Source organism: Solanum pennellii, chromosome 10 (assembly GCF_001406875.1).
Source record: "Solanum pennellii chromosome 10, SPENNV200".
In the NCBI taxonomy this organism is placed as follows: Eukaryota; Viridiplantae; Streptophyta; class Magnoliopsida; order Solanales; family Solanaceae; genus Solanum; species Solanum pennellii.
Window position 1 is genome coordinate 23213779 of NC_028646.1, and position 21764 is coordinate 23235542.

General features: G+C 41.3%; 1 pseudogene; it reads right to left on the reverse strand.

The window, feature by feature from the left end:
* Positions 1 to 19373, reverse strand: part of LOC107001145 — a 34896-nt pseudogene extending 15523 nt beyond the window's left edge.
* Positions 19374 to 21764: the final 2391 nt, after the last annotated feature.

The following is a 21764-nucleotide window of genomic DNA, read 5'->3' on the forward strand; positions in this document are numbered from 1 at the left end:
TTAGCACCTCGGTGAGAGATCGAAGAGGATAGGTGTTAGTGCATGGTGAGTCTGTGTCATGGTCTGATTCCACATAATTCAAGCCTAATAGTGATAGCATGCATAAATATGAAAAGATTAATCGGGATTGATAGCCAAATGATTGCAAAGGATAAAACATGGATACTGTTGTACAAAGATTGTGTATTGAGTCATAGTGCGTCGCTTGAGGACAAACAACGAATTTAAGTTGAGGGTGTTGATATTCCGCGGTTTCACGGTATTATTAATACTTTTTCCTTAAGTTTAGTGTGTGCAAAAGCCTTTTTGTGCTAATTTTTATATAAGTTTCTCCTTATTTGCAGGAAATCTGTCCAAAGATGAACGCGGAGGTTTTTGAGCGAAGAAATGCAGAAGAGACCACCTATGGAGCTTGTGATGGTCCTTCATGCTTGTGACGGTCCGTAGGTGGCAGAGTAGTGCAGCTGCTGAAGGAAGATGGGGAAGTCTGACCAAGTGTGGGTTTACGGAGTGGGTGACGGACCGTCGTAGCCATGACGGTCCGTCCTGCAGGTTCGTCATGAAGATCAGAGAAGTAGCCCCAGTACCCATATTCCAAGAGTTCAAGTGTTTTTGAATGGAGACCCTCTACGGACCGTTGTGCTCGTAACGATCCATCATACCTGCCGTCGAGGGTAATGAAGAGAGCAGCAGAAGAAATTTCATCAAGTATAGGACGACGGAGTCCATGACGGTCCGTCGTGACCACGACGATCCGTCGCGATGTCCGTCAATCCAGCCGCGTTTTTGACAGATTTCCAGCAAATAGAGTCGTTGTTTAATTAGGTTTTTATTTTCTATAAATAGTTCTAAAAACCTCGTTTTTGAGTTTAGACTCTGTATTTTTAGGTTAGACTCGGGATTATTTGGTTAGACCCTTGATTATTGTTAGATTTTTGATTATCTTGAGACTTTTATCATTTATTGTTGGTGATTTTTGTTGATTAATCAAGCGAACTTTCGGATTTTACTCTTTCTCATTGAAGTAAGTACATGAATTCTTATATCATATATTTGAATATTTTGATTATGACTATGGGTAACTAAACTCCATAACTAGGGTTGTGAGAACCATAGGCAAATAATGAGGTAAAACCTAACTAAAATAACAATTCTAGAACAGTGTCTTGCATGTATTGATAACTCTTTCGCATAGAAGTCTTTTTAACGGATGGCCGACGTTAGAACTCGCCTTAATGCTACTTGCCGGACCAAGGAGGTAGATAATAGGAAATGAATTATCAACATAGATTTAGTGTATACTATCTAATAGGCTACTATTGATAGGTACGAGGTAATAACTTAGTCAAATGTCGAATACGATGCTTAATATGAGGTAAAGATAAGGGTTAGGATAGCAACACACGTAGCCGGACCATGGTGCGGAGTGAAATTTTCTAGATGCCGGACCAAGGATTTAGAAATACATAACTTATCACTTTGCATGCAAGATACTAGGAAAGATTTGTTATAGTTAGACTTATAAAGTTATGAACCTGTGGGGAACACGTAAACCCTAGTTACTTTGATTAATTGATTAAACTCCAACATTCGAAGCTGTTAGTTGTCTCCTTTTATTTCGCTAGTTATTTTCATTTATTTAAGAATAGAAACCCCCCTTTTTATCATTTTTGCTTTCCAAGGAAGTAATTGACTAAACAATAGTAGTAATAAATTGAAGTTAAGTCTAATCTATTTTCCTCGTGAGAACGATCCCAACCTCACAGTTGGGTTATTTACTTGACACGACCGCTTTACTTCTTATTTGAGAAGTAAGTTTGAGCGTATCAAATTTTGGCACCGCTGCCGGGGATCCGTTCTGCATGACCGTCACGGCGGTCAGAGACCCCTCTCCTAGGGTCTCCATATTTCTTTCAAGTGTCCTCTGACGGACACCTACGACGGACCGTCGTACCTGTGGCGGTCCGTCCTTCATCACCGTTTCGATGGTCAGAGACCCCTCTCCTAAGGGTCTCCATATTTTTTTTCAAGTGTCCTCTGACGGACACCTACGACGGACCGTCTTACCTGTGACGGTCCGTCCTACACGTACCGTCATACTTGTCAGAGACTCTCCTTCAAGGTTCTCCATATAAACATAGTCTAAGTAAGATACGACGGACACCATGACGGTCCGTCGTACTCACGACGAACCGTCACCTGGTCTGTTGTGTTTCACTGTTACAATAGAAATGTCCTTTATTTTAAATTTTTTTTTTGTAGGGTTTTTCTTGTCTTGTTTGCTTATTCTAGTACTAATATTGATCCTTTACAAGTACTACCTACTAAGGCACCAAAACAAGATCGAGTCTATGCACGCGGACGATCGATGTTTGTCGGCCCGTCTGCCCGCCTGGTCATTGGCTCTGATGATGAGCGTGACCCCGAGTACGTTCCCCCAGGCACTTCCACCCCATCCCGTGCTGCACGTGCTGCCTGAGCCACACCCAAAAAGGTTGCGTCCAGGATAGTCACTGCCTCCAGTATGACGAGGAGCGCACACTGACCGGCACACCTTCTGGATCAGCCACTAATGAAGAAGGAGCGTCTTGCTCCTTAGGAGTTTCATGGTCAGAGGAAGCCTCCGGATCTGCTGAGGTTCCCGCACCCGCCACCGCTGCAGCGTCGGCCTCGTCTGATGAGGCTGACAGTTCGGAATCCACACCCGGTTCACCAGCTCGTGCTCTCACCCCGGTCACCGACCAGCCCAATCGGTGGTGTGTAGACGGGCAGTTTCAAGTCTATTCCGATGCCAAAATCCTGAATGACAAAGGAGTTATGACTCGAACACTTACATTGGAGCGGCGGGCCCTTAAGGGAAGTCTCCCGACGATGCCTGAGTACCAGAATCTCTTCACGAGACATCGACTGGAGTGGACTGCACGTCCTTTGGGACGTTATAGTGAAGAGCTGGTCCGAGAGTTCTACGCATCCTACGTAGCGACTCTCCGATCGTAGATTGATAGGCGGGCTGCCCCCGCCCAACAGGCCCCACTGGAGCAGGTTTGAGTACGTGGCGTTCCGGTTGATATCTCCCTGCCTTCTATCCGCTGGTTTCTATACGGCGAGAATGTTGACGCTAATCGGAACCCTCTCACTGCCAAGTTTGACTACCGATGGCAGATTGTCAAAGATGGCCAATTTCTGTGTGAGCCATCGCTGAGAGAGACCACCAAGACGTGGATGGCCCTGCACTTGTCCGTTGATGGAGAGGGTGCCGACTGGGTAATTGAGCCGAAGGGGGCCATCAAGAAGGCCAACCTGACTTTCACGGCAATGTTTTTGTGGTTGATTGTCCGCCACTGCCTTCCCCCCACAGCCGCTGATAATATCGTCACATGGGATTGAGCAGTATGGCGGCGATGATATCCTGGTTCGAGGTGAATTTTGCGTGGCTTCTACAGGCAGTCATGCACAAGAGGGCTTTTAAAGTCACAACTACTTACCCTTTCCCGTGCATGATATTTTCTCTATGCAGGTCTGCCAGTGTGCCTTTATGGCACGTTGATCAACTCAAGACCCCGCTGGGCACAGTTTATATCGGCCTCATCAGGAATGAGGCCAATGAGTTGGCTCCACGCAAAGGGCCCCGTCCAGAGTTGCCTCTTCTTGGTGACAATCTGGCTGAGACGGTAGCACAGACCCGCACGGCTACGCAGGCGGTTTCCACTGACACTACCCCGGTCGAGTCTATTCCGGGTAGTAGCACTGCCCCGAGCTCCTCTGGCTCAGCCCCTTTCTCCGCTCTGGTCCCGCTTGTTAGGGTCTAGAAATTAGAGGCACAGATGGCCACACTTCTGCATCACATCCAGCCCTGGATGCAGAAGTCTATTGCTGAGACAGAAGAGCGCTTGGAGCGGAGAATGGTCCAGCACACAGAGCGGAAGATCGTTGAGGTTCATCAGCGCTTGGACACTTTTGAGTTGCGAGTGCTAGTCCGACCAGCCCCTCCGGTGGATGTGTCGACCCTTCAGGCTGCGGTCGACAGTCTTCGAGCAGATATTGATATGATCTTAGAGGCTAGGGTGCCTTAGTCTGAGGCCCCTTATGTAGAGCCTGCTGAAGACACAGTGATGGCGGCCCTATTTGCCACTTCAGAGATTCCACCACATCCCCCTCGAGAGCATGCCAATAGGCGTAGGGATCGAGAGGAGGATGAGGCGCGAGCACGGAAGAAGGAGCGCCGTGAGATGGAGGCTGCGAGGAGAGCCTCGCTTGCTGAGGAGGAGGTGCGTCAGATGAGAGCAGAAGAGTTAGCTGCTGGGGCGTCTAGCTCCAGAACTGTGGAGATAGCGGGAGGCACTGCTGATAGTGCTGTGGATGCTGAGGACACCACTGAGGGTGTCCAGATAACAGAGGTAGTGGGTTCCGGGGTACCGGACCCACCAGCTTGCTGATCGTCGGCGCTTTGCGCCCCAGGTTTTCTTTACCTACCACTCTAGTATTTGAATTTTTTTATGCATTGGGGACAATTGCATGTCTTTTTGTTGGGGGTGGGGTAAACGGAAAGTGATTGCTAGGGTGAAGTCTGAGTAGCCCAATTCACTATCCTCTTTTGGGGTTTTCTTGCCTGTGTTTTTTCCCCGAAAGACTTATTACTTTTTCCGTTGAACCGGCATGTCTATATCTTGTGTACATAGTTTAATTCTGGAGCATTATGGCTAAAATGATATCTTGATAAGATGGAAAATGATGCATGACTAGGCATAGTAATTGATAAATGTGTGTCTCTAAGCATGACATAGAGGTACACCACTGCATGACCCTTAGTCTAAAATTCTAACTAGGTGTCTGATAATCTGATAGAGTGATGAGATGTCAAGTGAGTGTGAGTAAGGTTTGAATAGTCCACTATTTGTACTGAGCTAGAACTTGCCTGGTTAGTCCTGTTAAAAGTAAGCTGTAATAGACAATTAGGAAAGGATCATAGGCCATTATTTAATATATCCCGTTTTTGGCCTAAATAAAAGAAAACCAAATGAAATTTATCCTTCTTTGATCCATATGATTTGAGCTTAAATTAGACCTTTCTTTCTCACCCCAACTGATCTTTTCTGGGAATAATGTGTTGGCCCTGGTCCCTCCTTGGACATGTGCACCTCAGCTTATGCCAAAGGCATAAGTTGAGGGTGGCTAATGCAGTAAACAACCTTTTTATGGCCCTGACCCAACTTTGGGTATTGTGTACTTTGACTCATGGCAAAGCCATGAGTTGAGGGTGGCTATTATGAGGAATGCTCTGGAAAGTGGGGTTGAAAGAATAAAGAGAGAAAAAGAACAAAAGTAAAGTGACTCAAAAAGTAGTTGAAAGAAAAGTAAAAAAAATAAAAAATTACAAAAAATACAAGCAAGAAAAGAAGAGAGTCACTTATACAAATGAAGAAAAAAGGGAAAATAGCAAGGTGAAAGAATATGGGAAACTGGGCAAAATAAAATGATTGAAAATGGTATGTTTAGCCAATATGTCAAGGAGTGAAAAAACGTCGTTTTTGAGTTTAGAATCTGTATTATTAGGTTAGACTCGGGATTATTTGGTTAGGCCCTTGATTATTGCTTGATTTTTGATTATCTTGAGACTTTTATCATTGATTGTTGGTGATTTTTGTTGACTAATCAAGCGAACTTTCGGATTTTACTCTTTCTCATTGAAGTAAGTACATGAATTCTTATTCCATATATTTGAATATTGTGATTATGACTATGGGTAACTAAACTCCATAACTAGGGTTGTGGGAACCATAGGCAAATAATGAGGTAAAACCTAACTAAAATAACAATTCTAGAATAGTGTCTTGCATGTATTGATAATTCTTTCGCTTAGAAGTCTTTTTAACGGATGGCCAACGTTAGAACTTGCCTTAATGCTACTTGCCGGACCAAGGAGGTAGATAATAGGAAAAGAACTATCAACATAGATTTAGTGTATACTATCTAATAGGCTAGTATTGATTGGTACGAGGTAATAACTTAGTGAAATATCAAATACGATGCTTAATATGAGGTAAAGATAAGGGTTAGGATAGCAACACAGGTAGCCGGACCAAGGTGCGGAGTGAAATTTTCTAGATGCCGGACCAATGATTTAGAAATACATAACTTATCACTTTGCATGCAAGATACTAGGAAAGAATTGTTATAGTTAGAATTATCAAGTTATGAACCTGTGGGGAACACGTAAACCCTACTTATTTTGATTAATTGATTAAACTCTAACATTCGAAGCTTTTAGTCGTCTCCTTTAATTTCACAAGTTATTTTCATTTATTTAGGGATAGAAACCCCCCATTTTTTCATTTTTGCTTTCGGAGGAAGTAATTGACTGACCGATAGTAATAATAGATTGAAGTTAATTCTAAACTATTTTCCTCGTGGGAACGATCCCAACCTTACTAGTTGGGTTATTTACTTTAGACGACCGCTTTACTTCTTATTTGAGGAGTAAGTTTGAGCGTATCAGGGGGTTATGCGGAGGCGAAGCTCCATCTTCTAGCAGCCTTAATTGGACATTTAACAAAGCCTCAGCTGTATTTAACCATACTTTGAACTTGGTGTTCCTTAGCATTGAACTGGTCCATGGCCTCCCACCAACCTCTAACTATAACCTCGTTCATTTGATCCATCATTCGTATTATATTCTTTGCAGCTTTTTCCCTTGCATCAAAGTCATTTAGCCTATCATTCATTTGTATCACAGTGTTGCGTGCTTCTACAGCAGCAAATTTTGCAGCTCCATCTATTGTTGTGGGACTTATAAAATGACCGATGACTACATTAGCAGTCGGATGAACAAATGAGTACTGTTTTGAGAAGAAATTAAGATTCCAAGATCGACATCACAATCTCGAACGAGTTCACTTGTTTTCTTATATAAGCCTAAACGACGTTTAAAAATGAGTCATATCGAGCAACTTTTGTATCATGACTCTTTATGCACATAAATTGAAAAATTAATCACCATGATATTAAATTTCATGTCAAATATTGTAATGGAAAATAATCTCTTTTTTTTCATAATGAAAATTATAGTAGAACATTTTTTATCGAATTAATACTTACTAAACATTTCATACTGAAAATTATCAATTAATAAATTTCATTAGTATCTTATTGAACGTTAATTCAATAAAAACGTTCTACTATAATTTTCATTATAAAATAAAGATTACTTTCCATTGAAATATTTGACTTGAAATTTAATTATCATGGTGAATAATTTTCCAATTTATGTGTATAAATAGTCATGATATTTCATTTTTTGTTAGTCATATTTCTTGAAACAATTGATCAACATATTCTATTGTATATTAGCATGGAGGGTAACAAAACACCAGAACGCCAAAAAATTCCAATAGAGAAAATAGAAAAAAAAGTTGTTTGGTAAGCCTCATTTTCTAAACGTCGTTTAGGCTTATATAAGAAAGCAAGTGAACTCGTTTGAGAATGTGATGTCGATCTTGGAATATTTATTTCTTATCAAACCGGTAAGACGTATTCATTCGTTCATCCGACTGGTAATGTAGTCATCGATCATTTTATATGTCCCACAACAATAGATCTAGGTGCACAATTTGATGCTGCAGAGGCACACAACAATGTGATTCAAACGAATTTAGGCTAAATGACTTTGATGCAAAGGAAAAAGTTGTAAAGAAAAAAATATGAATGATGGATCAAATGAACGAGGCTAGAGTTAGAGGTTGGTGGAGGTCATGGACCAGTCAATGCTGAGAAAAAGACCAAGTTCAAATAATGGTTAAATACTGTTGAGGGTTTGTTAAATGTCCAATTGACGCAGCTTGAAAATGGAGCACACAACCCCCATCAAATGATGCAACTAATTGATGTAGTGCTTCACTAATATCATCAAATAATATCTCTTATTGAAGTCTATGCATCAAAATGAAAATGTGATTCTCATATTATTTTTCATATTATTATGTGTTCTTTTTATTCTTTAGAATTTTGTTATTTTGTTTCAATAATTGTAAGTACTTTGCAATGATTTTTATTAAAGATATTTTGTCTATTAGTATTTTTTGTCTCATACAAGTTTGATCTCTTAATATTATATAATGCGTTTGAATTATACGCACGACAACATATCAACTTTTAAATGTTTTTTTAAACAAGTAACTTTGTGTCTACTGATAGAAACAGATACGTACATGAGCTGAACTAGGTCCATATTTACAATTAAATCCAGATCCTATGATCCCATGTCTATAACATATCTAACGTATCAATAATAGATACAAGATCATTAGGCCGAATTTGATTACACCATAGAATCAAGATACGTTTCAGTTTATATGTTCCATACTATTTTCTATGTTCTCAAAACACTTAGAATTTCTATCCTTCTAGATTGTCCACCATATGTTGGCTGGTACGAATCTCCACGTACTTCTTCTTATTGCTAGAATCTCACCTTCTTCCCAACTTTGAAGGGCCTTTGTATCCTTTCCTTACATAGTCCAGGAGAAACCTTTAAGATTAATGAATATCCTTCAAAGCTGACATGTGATCTAGAAGTGAAGGAACAAATGTCAAACATTTTCTGCTTGTTTTCCGCAAAAAAATGCAGCTCGGACATAAAATTATCAACTTTTTCATCAAATTGTGTTGTGTAAGAAAAACTTCATTAGATAGGAGCCAAATATAACATGTTACCTAGTAGGGTCTATTCTCATTCGAGATATTTTTCCAAGACAAGTTGACATTCTGTTGATTGTGACTATTGATATACCGTGGTTTCACGGTATTATTAATACTTTTTCCTTAAGTTTAGTGTGTCCAAAATCCTTTTTGTGCTAATTTTTATAGAAGTTTCTCCTTATTTGCAGGAAATCTTTAAAAAGATGAATGCGGAGGTTTTTGAGCGATGAAATGCAGAAGAGACCACCTACGGAGCTTGTGACGGTCCGTCATGCTCGTGACGGTCCGTAGGTGGCAGTGTAGTGCAGCTGCCGAAGGAAGATGGGGAAGTCTGACCAAGTGTGGGGTTACGGAAAGCGTGATGGACCGTCGTAGCCATGACGGTACGTCCTGCAGGTTCATCATGAAGATCAGAGAAGTAGTCCCAGTACCCATATTCCAAGAGTTCAAGTGTTTTGGAACGGAGACCCTCGACAGACCGTTGTGCCTCTGACGATCCGTCATACCTGCAGTCGAGGGTAATGAAGAGAGCAGCAGAAGAAAATTGCACAAGTATGGGATGACGAAATCCACGACGGCCCGTTGTGACCACGACGATCCGTCGCGAGGTCCGTCGATCCAACCGCGTTTTCACAGATTTCCAGCAAATAGAGTCCTTGTTTAATTAGGTTTTTTTTTTCTATAAATAGTTCGAAAAACCTCGTTTTTGAGGTTAGACTCTAGATTATTAGGTTAGACTCTGGATTATTTGGTTAGGCCCTTGATTATTGTTAGATTCTTGATTATTTTGAGAGTCTTTGAATTGACTGTTGGTGATTTTTGTTGATTAATCAAGCGAACTTTCGGATTTTACTCTTTCTCATTGAAATAAGTACATGAATTCTTATACCATATATTTGAATATTGTGATTATGACTATGGGTAACTAAACTCCATAACTAGGGTTGTGGGAACCATAGGCAAATAATGAGATAAAACCTAACTAAAATAACAATTCTAGAATAGTGTCTTGCATGTATTAATAATTCTTTCGCTTAGAAGTCTTTTTAACGGATGGCCAACGTTAGAACTCGCCTTAATGCTACTTGCCGGACCAAGGAGGTAGATAATAGGAAAAGAATTATCAACATAGATTTAGTGTATACTATCTAATAGGCTAGTATTGATTGGTACGAGGTAATAACTTAGTCAAATATCGAATACGATGCTTAATATGAGGTAAAGATAAGGGTTAGGATAGCAACACACGTAGCCGGACCAAGGTGCGGAGTGAAATTTTCTAGATGCCGGACCAAGGATTTAGAAATACATAACTTATCACTTTGCATGCAAGATAGTAGGAAAGAATTGTCATAGTTAGACTTATCAAGTTAACAACCTGTGGGGAACACGTAAACCCTAGTTACTTTGATTAATTGCTTAAACTCCAACATTCGAAGCTGTTAGTTGTCTCCTTTTATTTCGCTAGTTATTTTCATTTATTTAGGAATAGAAACCCCCATTTTTATCATTTTATGCTTTCTAAGGAAGTAATTGACTGAACAATAGTAATAATATATTGAAGTTAAGTTTAAACTATTTTCCTCGTGGGAACGATCCCGAACTCACTAGTTGGGTTATTTACTTGACATGACCGCTTTACTTCTTATTTGAGAAGTAAGTTTGAGCGTATCAAATTTTGGTGCCGCTGCCGGGGAAAGTAGCTTTTAGATTAACTTGAACTTATTACTATAGTTTAGTTGATATTTTCTTGATTTTACTTTGTTTTATTGTTTTTGATTCTTTCAGAACATCTTCCGTGTATGCCAAATACACGGAGAGGAAGAGAACCCCTGTTTCCCTATACACTATGCAACATTAATAGAAACTTGGGAATTAATGATGATGATCCAAACCAGAACATCCCAGCTCCGATTGATGTTCATGGTCAGTTGTTACCCGATGCTTTGGGTGATCACCAACAGAGGGGACAAAATCCCGCTCCACGGCCCCTAGCATACTACAGAGGCTATGACAACATAGCAGACTCTGATAGGCCACTTGTCTTGCCTCCTCTACCACCAGGCAACATATTCGTGGTAACTAGTAGCCTGATGCAAATGCTCACTGCCAGAGATTTGTTTTCAGGGCTACCTTATGAGGATCCACATGCCCATATAGCTAAGGTAAGGTCTGTGTTTAAAAGCTGTGTAGGGAGGCCTGACTTGGACTTGGATGTAATAGGGCTTAGAGTGTTTCCTCTCTCACTGACGGGAGAGGCTGCTATATGGTTCACTGAGCTCCCTTACAACTCAATTTTCACTTGGAACCAACTAAGGGATGTTTTTTTAGCACGCTACTATCCGGTCTCCAAGAAACTAAACCACAAAGACAGAGTGAACAACTTTGTGGCACTACCAGGAGAGTCAATTAGTAGTTCTTGGGATAGATTCACCTCGTTCTTGAGAAGTGTCCCAAATCACTGTATAGATGATGAGTGACTGAAGGAATACTTCTATCGGCGACAGGATGATAATAACAAAGCGGTGTTGGACACTATAGCCGGTGGATCTTATGGGGAGTGTCCTTATACTAAGATTGCTGAAAAATTAGAGAAAATCTCCCAGAATAATAAAGCTTGGAGTACTAGGAAATCAGATACCGGGAGAAATACCTTCGCAGTGTAGTCCACTCACAACCCTGCCACAGATGAGATTCGTGAAGAAATGGCTCAGATGAGAACTGAGCTTGGGTTGGTACTAAAACATATCACTGGGGGTGCAGAAAAGATAAATGCAGTTAACTACTTGCCTAAACCACCGTCACAAAATGATGAGTGTTATTATGAGGAGGATTCCTATGCGGTAAATGAGCACACGGGGGATTCCCGACCAAGTGCCCAAGGCTCTAATCAGGAGAATTGGCGCCAAGGTCATGGGAACCAAGGTCGGAACTATGGTAACTACAACCGTGAGGGTCATTATGTCCGAGATAGAAATTACAACCGCGACAATAACTTCAACAGGGGTAACTATGGTAATAGAAAAGACAGGAATGGGCCCTATGTTCCTCCTCAAAATCGGGAAGTTACTCCTAGGGATGGTGGAGGCAGTATGGCGCGAGTTGAGGATATGTTGCATAAAATGATGTGGAGGTTCGATGCTAGTGATGAGCACATTAAAAGAGTTAAGGTGTGATTTAGCAGGTATTGGTCCAAAAGTCGATACACATGTAATATCATTAAGCAGATCGAGTTGCAAATGGCCCAATTATCTGCGACTGTGAACACACAGTAACCGGGCACTCTTCCTAGCAACACTTTCCAAAATCCGAAAAATGATGCACATTGTATGGCATTTACTACTCGGGGTGTTAAGCAAACCATTGACCCACCTATGCCGTCTAATGAGGAAAAGGTGAGAAAGGATGATGATAAGGTGGTAAAGGTAGTGGTGAAGCAGGAGAGAGCACTGGAAAAGATGCAGAAGTCCCTATAAAGGTAATTCCCATGCCTAGACCACCACCACCCTTCCCTCAGAGATTAGTGAAAAAGACTGAGGATGGTAAATATCGGCGTTTTTTAACAATGTTGAAGCTGCTTTCTATCAATGTCCCTTTGGTAGAAGCTCTAGAACAAATGCCCGGTTATGCCAAGTTTATGAAAGATCTGGTTACAAAGAAAAGATCGGTAACTTTCGAGGATGATGATAGACTGCAACATTGTAGTGCTATTGCTACAAGATCTCTTGTACAAAAGAAACAAGATCCGGGTGTGTTAACTATTCCTTGTACAGTCGGGTCATTGCATTTTGCGAAAGCATTATGGGATCTGGGGGCAAGCATAAATCTCATGCCCCTCTCGATTTACAAGAAGTTTGGTTTGGGTGACCCAAAACCCACTGCGATGCGGCTACTGATGGCTGATCGAACAGTGAAAAGGCCTATAGGGATACTCCATGATGTGCTAGTAAAAGTAGAGTCATTCATATTTCCGGCAGATTATGTTATTCTTGACTGTGAAGTCGATTTTGAAGTGCCTATTATTCTTGGGATGCCATTCCTTGCTACAGGAAGAGCCTTAGTTGATATGGAAAAGGGGAAAATGAAATTTCGGTTGAACAATGAAGAAGCGACCTTCAACGTTTGTAGGACCATGAGGCAGAGTGGTGAGATCCAATCGGTACCCGCCATATCCCACAAAGAAAAATGAAGAAGGAGAATGAAATTAAAAGTGCACAACAAGAGATTATAGTTGGGGATTTGGGGCTTTTAGACAGTTCTGGGTTGCCTTGTCTTCCGGGCAAGCTCAAGTCCAAACGGACTGGCCCTTACTTGATTACCCAAGTATTTCCTCATGGAGCAGTTGAGTTAAAAACCAAGGAAGGAGTGCGGTTTAAGGTGAATAGAGAACAAATAAAACTCTATTTTGGGCATACTACATCGGTGAATGAAGTGATAGAGGCATACCATCTTGATGAAGGCTGAGTAATCAAGTGTCCTCAGTCGTGCCGCGACGTTAAATCAGGCGCTTGTTGGGAGGCAACCTAATACTTATAGTTTTTCTTTATACTAATGGTAGCATTTTCTACTAATGGGTTTTAAATTTGCAGGCACATCACCAGGAAATTCTGTAGAAAATTACTCTGCAGCAGTCACTGACGGATACAGCGACGGACCGTTTAAAATGTGACGGACCGTCGCATGAATCCGTCGTGCCAGGTACGTCTTTCTGTTATTTTCAAACTAGGGCACACGCAACGGCACCAACGACGGATCGTCACATATGAGACGGACCGTCATCGTAGAATCCTCGCGTCATTAATGAGGCATACCCGACCCGACCCGGCTGGGGCTTTTTTAAAAAAATTCAACATTTAAAACCCCCAACCCTTCATTTCACCCCATTCCTTCACTCTTCCTCCTATTTCCGTCCCTTTTCAACTTCCAAAATCATATCTCTCTTCAACCGATCATTTTCCCCAAATTTTCCAAAATCCTAAAAGTCACTATCTACTGGTTGGAGTCTGCTGCTGTGGGTCTCTACTTGATCACCAAGTACCTTTCCCTCTTGTTTTTCTCAAATTCTCAGGTATGTTTCTCTAATTTCTACTCATTTATATTGCATTTTTGTTTATCAATTAGTAGTAGTCTAGTTCTTCTTGATACGTTCATTCTTTATCAAATTTTGTCTGACCTATGTTTAAAAAATTCTTGAAATTGCCGTGTAAAAACCCTAGAAATCAGTGCCTTAGCATTGCTAGTTTACTTGGTATTTTTGTTAGTAAAATGTAGGTCAAAACACTACCAATTCGATTTGGGTCATAGGGGATGAATGTGGCACCCCCAGTTCTGTCACTTAGTTACAGAACGAGACCCCGATGAAGAATCGTCGTACCCACGACGGACCGTCATTGGGTCCGTTCCAACAGCCCTAACACCCCACTGTCCAATTTTTTCCAAGTGTCCTTCAACAGACACCTACGACGGACTGTCATCCCCACGACGGTCCGTCCTGCACAACCGTTCTGGTTATCAGAGACCCTATTCCTAAGGGTCTATCACTTTTTTCCAAGTGTCCTCAACGGGCACATGTGACGGACCGTCATCCCTATGACGGTCCGTCCTGCACAACCGTTCTGGTTGTTACAGACCCTGTTCCTGAGGGTCTCTCTCTATTTTTCTAAGTGTCCTCAAACGGACAAGTTCGACGGACCTTCATACCCTTGACGGTCCGCCCTGCATAACCGTTATGATGGTCAGAGACCCCTCCTCTAAGGGTCTCCATATTTTTTTTCAAGTGTCCTCTGACGGACACCTACGACGGACCGTCGTACCTTTAACGGTCCGTCCTGCAATACCGTCATACTTGTCAAAGACTCTCCTTCAGGGTTCTCCATATAAACAAAGTCTAAGTAAGACACGATGGACCCCATGAAGGTCCGTCGTAGTCACGACGAGCCGTCACCTGGCCCGTCGTGTTTCACTGTTACTATAGAAATGTCATTTTATTTTAACTTTTTTTATTTTGTGTGGTTTTGCTTATCTTGTTTGCTCATTCTCTAGAACTAATATTGATTATTTACAAGTACTATCTACTATGGCACCAAAACAAGATCGAGTCTATGCACGCGGGCGATCGAAGTCTGTCACCCCATCTGCCCGCCTGGTCATTGGCTCTGATGATGAGCGTGACCCCGAGTACGTGCCCCCAGGCACTTCCACCCCATCCCGTGCTGCACGTGCTGCCAGAGTCACACCCAAAAAGGTGGCATCCGGCGTAGTCACTGCCTCCTAGTCTGATGAGAAGCGCACACTGACCGGATCACCTTCTGGGTCAGCCAATAATGAAGAAGGAGTGTCTGGCTCCTAAGGAGTTTCGTGGTCGGAGGAAGCCTCCGGATCTGCTGAGGTTCCCACACACGCCACCGCTGCAGCGTCGGCCTCGTCTGATGAGGCTGACAGTTTGGAATCCACACCCGGTTCACCAGCTCGTGCTCTCACCCCGGTCACCGCTAAGCCCAACCGGTGGTGCGTAGACGGGCAGTTTCAAGTCTATTCCGATGCCAAGTTCCTTAATGACAAAAGAGTTATGACTCGGACACTTACATTGGAGCGGCGGGTTTTTACGGGAAGTCTCCTGACGATGCCTGAGATCCACAATCTCTTCACCAGACATCGACTGGAGTGGACAGCACGTCCGTTGGGACGTTATAGTGAAGAGCTGGTCTGAGAGTTTTACGCATCCTACGTAGCGACTCTTCGATCGCAGATTGATAGGCGGGCTGCCCCCGCCAAACAGGCCTTACTAGAGCAGGTCCGAGTACGTGGCGTTCCGGTTGATATCTCCCTGCCTGCTATCCGTCGGTTTCTATACGGCGAGAATTTTGATGCTAATCGGAACCCTCTCACTGCCGAGTTTGACTACCGATGGCAGATTGTCAAAGATGGCCAATTTCTGCGTGAGCCATCGCTGAGAGAGACCACCAAGAGGTGGATGGCCCTGCACTTGTCCGTTGATGGAGAGGGTGCCGATTGGGTGACTGAGCCGAAGAGGGCCATAAAGAAGGCCAACCTGACTTTCACGGAAATGTTTCTGTGGTTGATTGTCCGCCACTGCCTTTCCCCCACAGCCGCTGATAATATCGTCACATGGGATCGAGCACTACTGATGGCGGCGATGATAGCCGGGTTCGAGGTGGATTTTGCGTGGCTTCTACAGGCGGCTATGCACGAGAGGTCTTTTAAAGTCACAACTACTTACCCTTTCCCATGCATGATATTTTCTCTACGCAGGTCTGTCGGTGTTCCTATATGGCACGTTGATCAACTCAAGACCCCGCTGGGCATAGTTGATATCGGCCTCATCAGGGATGAGGCCAATGAGTTAGCTCCACGCAGAGGGCCCTGTCAAGAGTTGCCACCTCTTGGTGACAATCTGGCTGAGACGGTAGCAAAGGCCCGCATGGCTACGCAGGCGGCTTCCACTGACACTACCCCGGTCGAGTCTATCCCGGGTAGTATCACTGCCCCGAGCTCCTCTCTCTCAGCCCCTTTCTCCGCTCTTGTTCCGCTTGCTAGGGTCCAGAAATTAGAGGCACAGATTGCCACACATCTGCATCACATCCAGCCTTGGATGCAGTAGTCTATTGGTGAGGTAGAAGAGCCCTTGGAGCGGAGAATGGTCCAGCACACAAAACGGAAGATTTCTGAGGTTCATCAGCGCTTGGACGCTTTTGAGTTGCGAGTGCTAGCCCGACCAGCCCCTCCGGTGGATGTGTCAACCCTTCAGGCTGCGGTCGACAGTCTTCGAGCAGATATTGATACTATCTTAGAGGCTAGGGTGCCTGAGTCTGAGGCCCCTTCTGTAGAGCCTGCTGAAGACACAGTGATGGCGGCCCTATTCGCCACTTCAGAGATTCCACCACCTCCCCCTCGAGAGCATGCCAAGAGGCGTAGGGGTCGAGAGGTGGATGAGGCGCGAGCACGGAAGAAGAAGCGCCGTGAGATGGAGGCTGCGAGCAGAGCCTCGCTTGCTGTGGAGGAGGCGCGTCAGATGAGAGCAGAAGAGTTAGCTGCTGAGCGTCTAGCTCCAGAACTGTGGAGATAGCGGGAGGCACTGCTGATAGTGCTGTTGATTCTGAGGACACCACTAAGGGTGTCCAGATTACAAAGGTAGTGGGTTCCGGGGTACCAGACCCACCTGCTTGCTGATCGTCGGCGCTTTGCGCCCCAGGTTTGCTTCACCTACCACTCTAGTATTTAATATTTTTTTTATGCATTGGGGACAATTACATGTCTTTTTGTTGGGGGTGGGGTAAATGGAAAGTGAGTGCTAGGGTGAAGTCTGAGTAGCCCAATTCACTATCCTCTTTTGGGGTTTTCTTGCCTGTGTTCTTTTCCCCCGAAAGACTGATTACATTTTCCGTTGAACCGACATGTCTATATCTTGTGTACATAGTTTAATTCTGGAGCATGATGGCTGAAATTATATCCTGATAAAATGGAAAATGATGCATGATTAGGCATAGTAATTGATAAATGTGTGGCTCTAAGCATGACATAGAGGTACACCACTGCATGACCCTAAGTCTAAAATTCGAACTGGGTGTCTGATAATCTGATAGAGTGATGAGATGTCAAGTGAGTGTGACGAAGATTTGAAAAGTCCACTATTTGTACTGAGCTATAACTTGCCTGGTTAGTCCTGCTAAAAGTAAGCTGTAATAGACAATAAGGAAAGGATCATAGGCCATTATTCAATATAGCCCATTTTTAGCCTAAATAAAAGAAAACCAAATGATATTTATCCTTCTTTGATCCATATGATTTGAGCTTAAATTAGACCTTTCTTTCTCACCCCAACTGATCTTTTCTGGGAATAATGTGTTGGCCCTGGTCCCTCCTTGGACATGTGCACCTCAGCTTATGCCAAAAGCATAAGTTGAGGGTGGCTAATGCAGTAAACACCCTTTTTATGGCCCTGACCCAACTTTGGGTATTGTGTACTTTGACTCATGGCAAAGCCATGAGTTGAGGGTGGCTATTATGAGGAATGCTTTGGAAAGTGGGGTTGAAAGAATAAAGAGAGAAAAAGAACGAAAGTAAAGTGACTCAAAAAGTAGTTGAAAGAAAAGTAAAAAAAATAAAAAATTACAAGAAATACAAGCAAGAAAAGAAGAGAGTCACTCACACAAGTGAAGAAAAAAGGGAAAATAGCAAGGTGAAAGAATATGGGAAACTTGGCAAAATAAAATGATTGAAAATGGTATGTTTAGCCGATATGTCAAGGAGGGCAAAAACCTTGTTTTTGAGTTTATACTCTGTAATTGGCTGAACAATAGTAATAATAGATTGAAGTTAAGTCTAAACTATTTTCCTCGTGGGAACGATCCCGACCTCACTAGTTGGGTTATTTACTTGACACGACCGCTTTACTTCTTATTTGAGAAGTAAGTTTGAGCGTGTCAACTATTCAACAATCTCTATGCTTTGCCTACCCTAAAGGTTCCTTTGCCTCTGCACTGCCAACAAAGTTCATCTTCCCGTTCTTATGTTCCTTTAAAATGGACAATAGTGTCAAGGAATTCTGCAACTTCCCAAATTTGCTAGTCATTTGCTTGTCTTCTGTAAATGGTGAATGGTTATACAATTATTCCTTATGAACTAATTGTTCAACATTTTTTACTTGGCATAGCTTGTTACATGGGTCATGAGAGGGAAATTAACTTATGTTTTCTTACAAAAAGCAGTTCCTGAGAACCGTTTCCAAAATGAACATATTAATACCTTGACCTAACCGACTATGTAATCTTATCAACTAAATACCCTTGCCAACACATTAAGTAAAAGTAACTTTTACGTCCTCTCATCCAAGAGCCCCATTTTTCTCTTATTTCACTCCTTCATTTCAAAAGTATTATATATTGATATCATCAATGTTTTTTGGAGAATCAATTACTATATTTAGTTGAACATATTAACTAAATCTCGCTTGAGGTTTTTAATAAGACTTTTTAAAAAAATGACAAAAAAGAAAGAAAATTTAACAGCCAAAATCGAAGTCACCACAGTGTGCTTGTGAGTTGCGACGAAGCACTATGAACAGCTTTGGACAAATGCAGCAACTCATCTTATGTGTTTAAGAGTGTGCATTTGATTATATGATCCTTAATTAAGTATATACATCTTTTAACGGGTGCACTGCACCCACTCTTTCACACGTGAGTCCAACTCGGATATGAACTAATTGGTCTACACTTCTAATTACATGGTGGGTAGCTTATTATATGATCCATGAGCAGGAACTTAGCTTCCATTTCTCACCAAAAGTACTTCCTAGAGGTAACACTTAACAAAATGAACCAATTTTAATAGCTTGACCAAACTAGTTACCGAAGCTTATCAACTAAAATCCAACTCCTACATCACCTCTATCAGTATCTATCAGTAAGTTCACATACATAGAAATATTACAATTTCGTAACTTCGCACAATCAATCAAAGAATTGAAAAAATAGAACAAATTCAGAATGATACATTCCAGTGCAGATCCAATCGCAAATTCGAGGAAACCAATTTGAATCATGAGGATTTTTGTTGTCAACAAGGATACAAGGCTTCTTACACCTATTGCAGAAACATCTTACCAAATAATTCCTATTACCACAACTACTACACTCCCAATCTCCTTCTCATCCCATTCCTCTCTCTCTCTGTATGTTATCTTCTTTGTCTCTCCGACGAGAGAGAGGGAGAATCTCACCAGCGAGTTTCAGCTCTTTCAGTACAGCAAAGATGGATTTATTGCCCTATTATATTTTCGATATCGATGGCCTAGGGGCATATCACATCACTCAAGCCTTTGGCAAAAATTACACTCCTACCTCTAATAACACGAGAAAATACTCACATCACTTAGATCAATAATAAGTATAAAATATTAATCTAGACATATTTTAGAAAAAAAAGGTTTTAAATATATTTCAACATTAATCAACATTAGATCTGGTACATTGTTCTTGGACAATGTTTCAAAAGTATTCTAAGAAAATAAACCTTAATTTTAAAGCTTCTAAGAGGATTAAGGAGTTTAGGGATGGCAATATATTGGACGGGGAGGAGCAATTTACGGCTATGCAGAATGGATGGGAGTGAATCAATCTCTAAATGGATGCGGAAAAATATACAAATACGAGTCTCCTCTAATATTTTTTAATGTAGTATTAAAATCTGCATTTAAGCAACTCTAGAAGATAATTAGCTTTCCAATAGTGAACATTTAAATATTTATATACATAATATGTCCCATGAAGAAGTAATATATTCAATCATAAAATAATAAACGAAATTATAAAATATCATGTTCTATAAAATAAAGAAAACTGAAAAAATGAACTCCCACTACAGGCGGAAGACCAACTTGAGCATACATAAACATCAAAATAAAAGAAACTTTTTAAAACGGTTTACTAAATCTCAAAACTATCTCCTTGTCCAACACGTGTTGGCAATGATGGTGTCACGTAGGCCGAAAAGGGGTTGAAAATTATTTATAAAATAAGTTCGGAGGGTAATAGGACATTACTATAGTATAAGTGTGTCTCTGAGATTTTGGACATAGGTGGGGGGTACTTATGCATTTTCCCAATATACTTAGTATGAAATATAAGTTTAAATAAGATATCTGAAAACTGAAAGACTCTCTAAAACTGTCTATTCTAGAAAGGATGTTGGGATAAGACTCACGACACCTCAAAACTACTAAATGAAACGTAATTTTGAAGTCCTTTGGAGACTGAAATACAACAAGGCTCACCAAAACTAACTGGAGAGTAGAGTGAACTCAAGGAAGTGCTTGTTGATAATCATAAAAACCTATATCTGCATCATGAAATGATGTAGGTCGAATGACATTAGTACATAATGGACAACATTTTGTTACAAACTATAGTTTTATAAGGCTTATGAATTTTTTAGCCTCACTTTAAAACCCTATAATTAACACCGTTAGGAAAAGTAATAAAATGTTACTCTTTTGGTTTCAAAATATATTGAGTTGCCCTTTTGGAAATTTTGAAAAAATTTGTTGCGGTGTTGGTTCCAGACTCTTTAGAAATTAATAAGGAATCATTTAAAAGTATGATCATTTTTTCACGACCCAAATCACCGTGATTGACACCCATACAAACCATCCGGTGGAAGAATCACTGCATCCCAATTAAGCAACCTAACAAAAAAACTAAATATATGAATATACGGAAGTAGGTTTAAATGATAGTATAACATGGAGTTTCCTTAAACTCGGAAATCTTAAATGAATATATAAACATAACTATTACGGAAATTCAACCCCTAGCCTGACCGTCAATGTACCAGAATTCTACTAACAAGTCTGAGAAAGAGGGTTGTAATCCCGAAACTAACAAAAAGAAGTCTTACCATAATGCCTGAGTCCGAAAGTTATGGAATAAACAATAGAGGATCCATGGAAGCCTTGAAGAACTGGATCACCCTTGAATCTGGTCTCGATCGGTGATCTCTTAGCCGAGGTATGTCAGTAGCCGCATGAAGATGCCCCATGCTTAATAATAAAAACTAGCAAGTGCATTATCAGTACACAACCATAGTGTCCAATAAGAACAATATACATAAGTAATTACAACATAGTCAACACATATATGAAATGCACAATTAATTCATCAATTTAGAGCAACATACATTGTATAATATAAAGGACATATATACATATATACATAAATATCAATATATATAAACATGAGTATCACAAGTGGTTCTCTCATGAAGTACATACCCAAACTGTTTGCGTGTTGGAACATGACACTTGATTCAATATATGTGTCACAATGTGACACTTATCCAATGCATGTGTCGGAACGTGACACCCGATTCAATCAATACAATCATAATCACAAACACACTATAATGAACAATACATATAGTAACTTGGTCAAGTAGTAGGTTCATTGCATTTAGTTGTTCACACATAATCATTTCATTAGGTTCGATTCACATTTCACTATTCGTATACATGCATGCATACAATAAAGAAATCAACACAAATAGGAAATAAC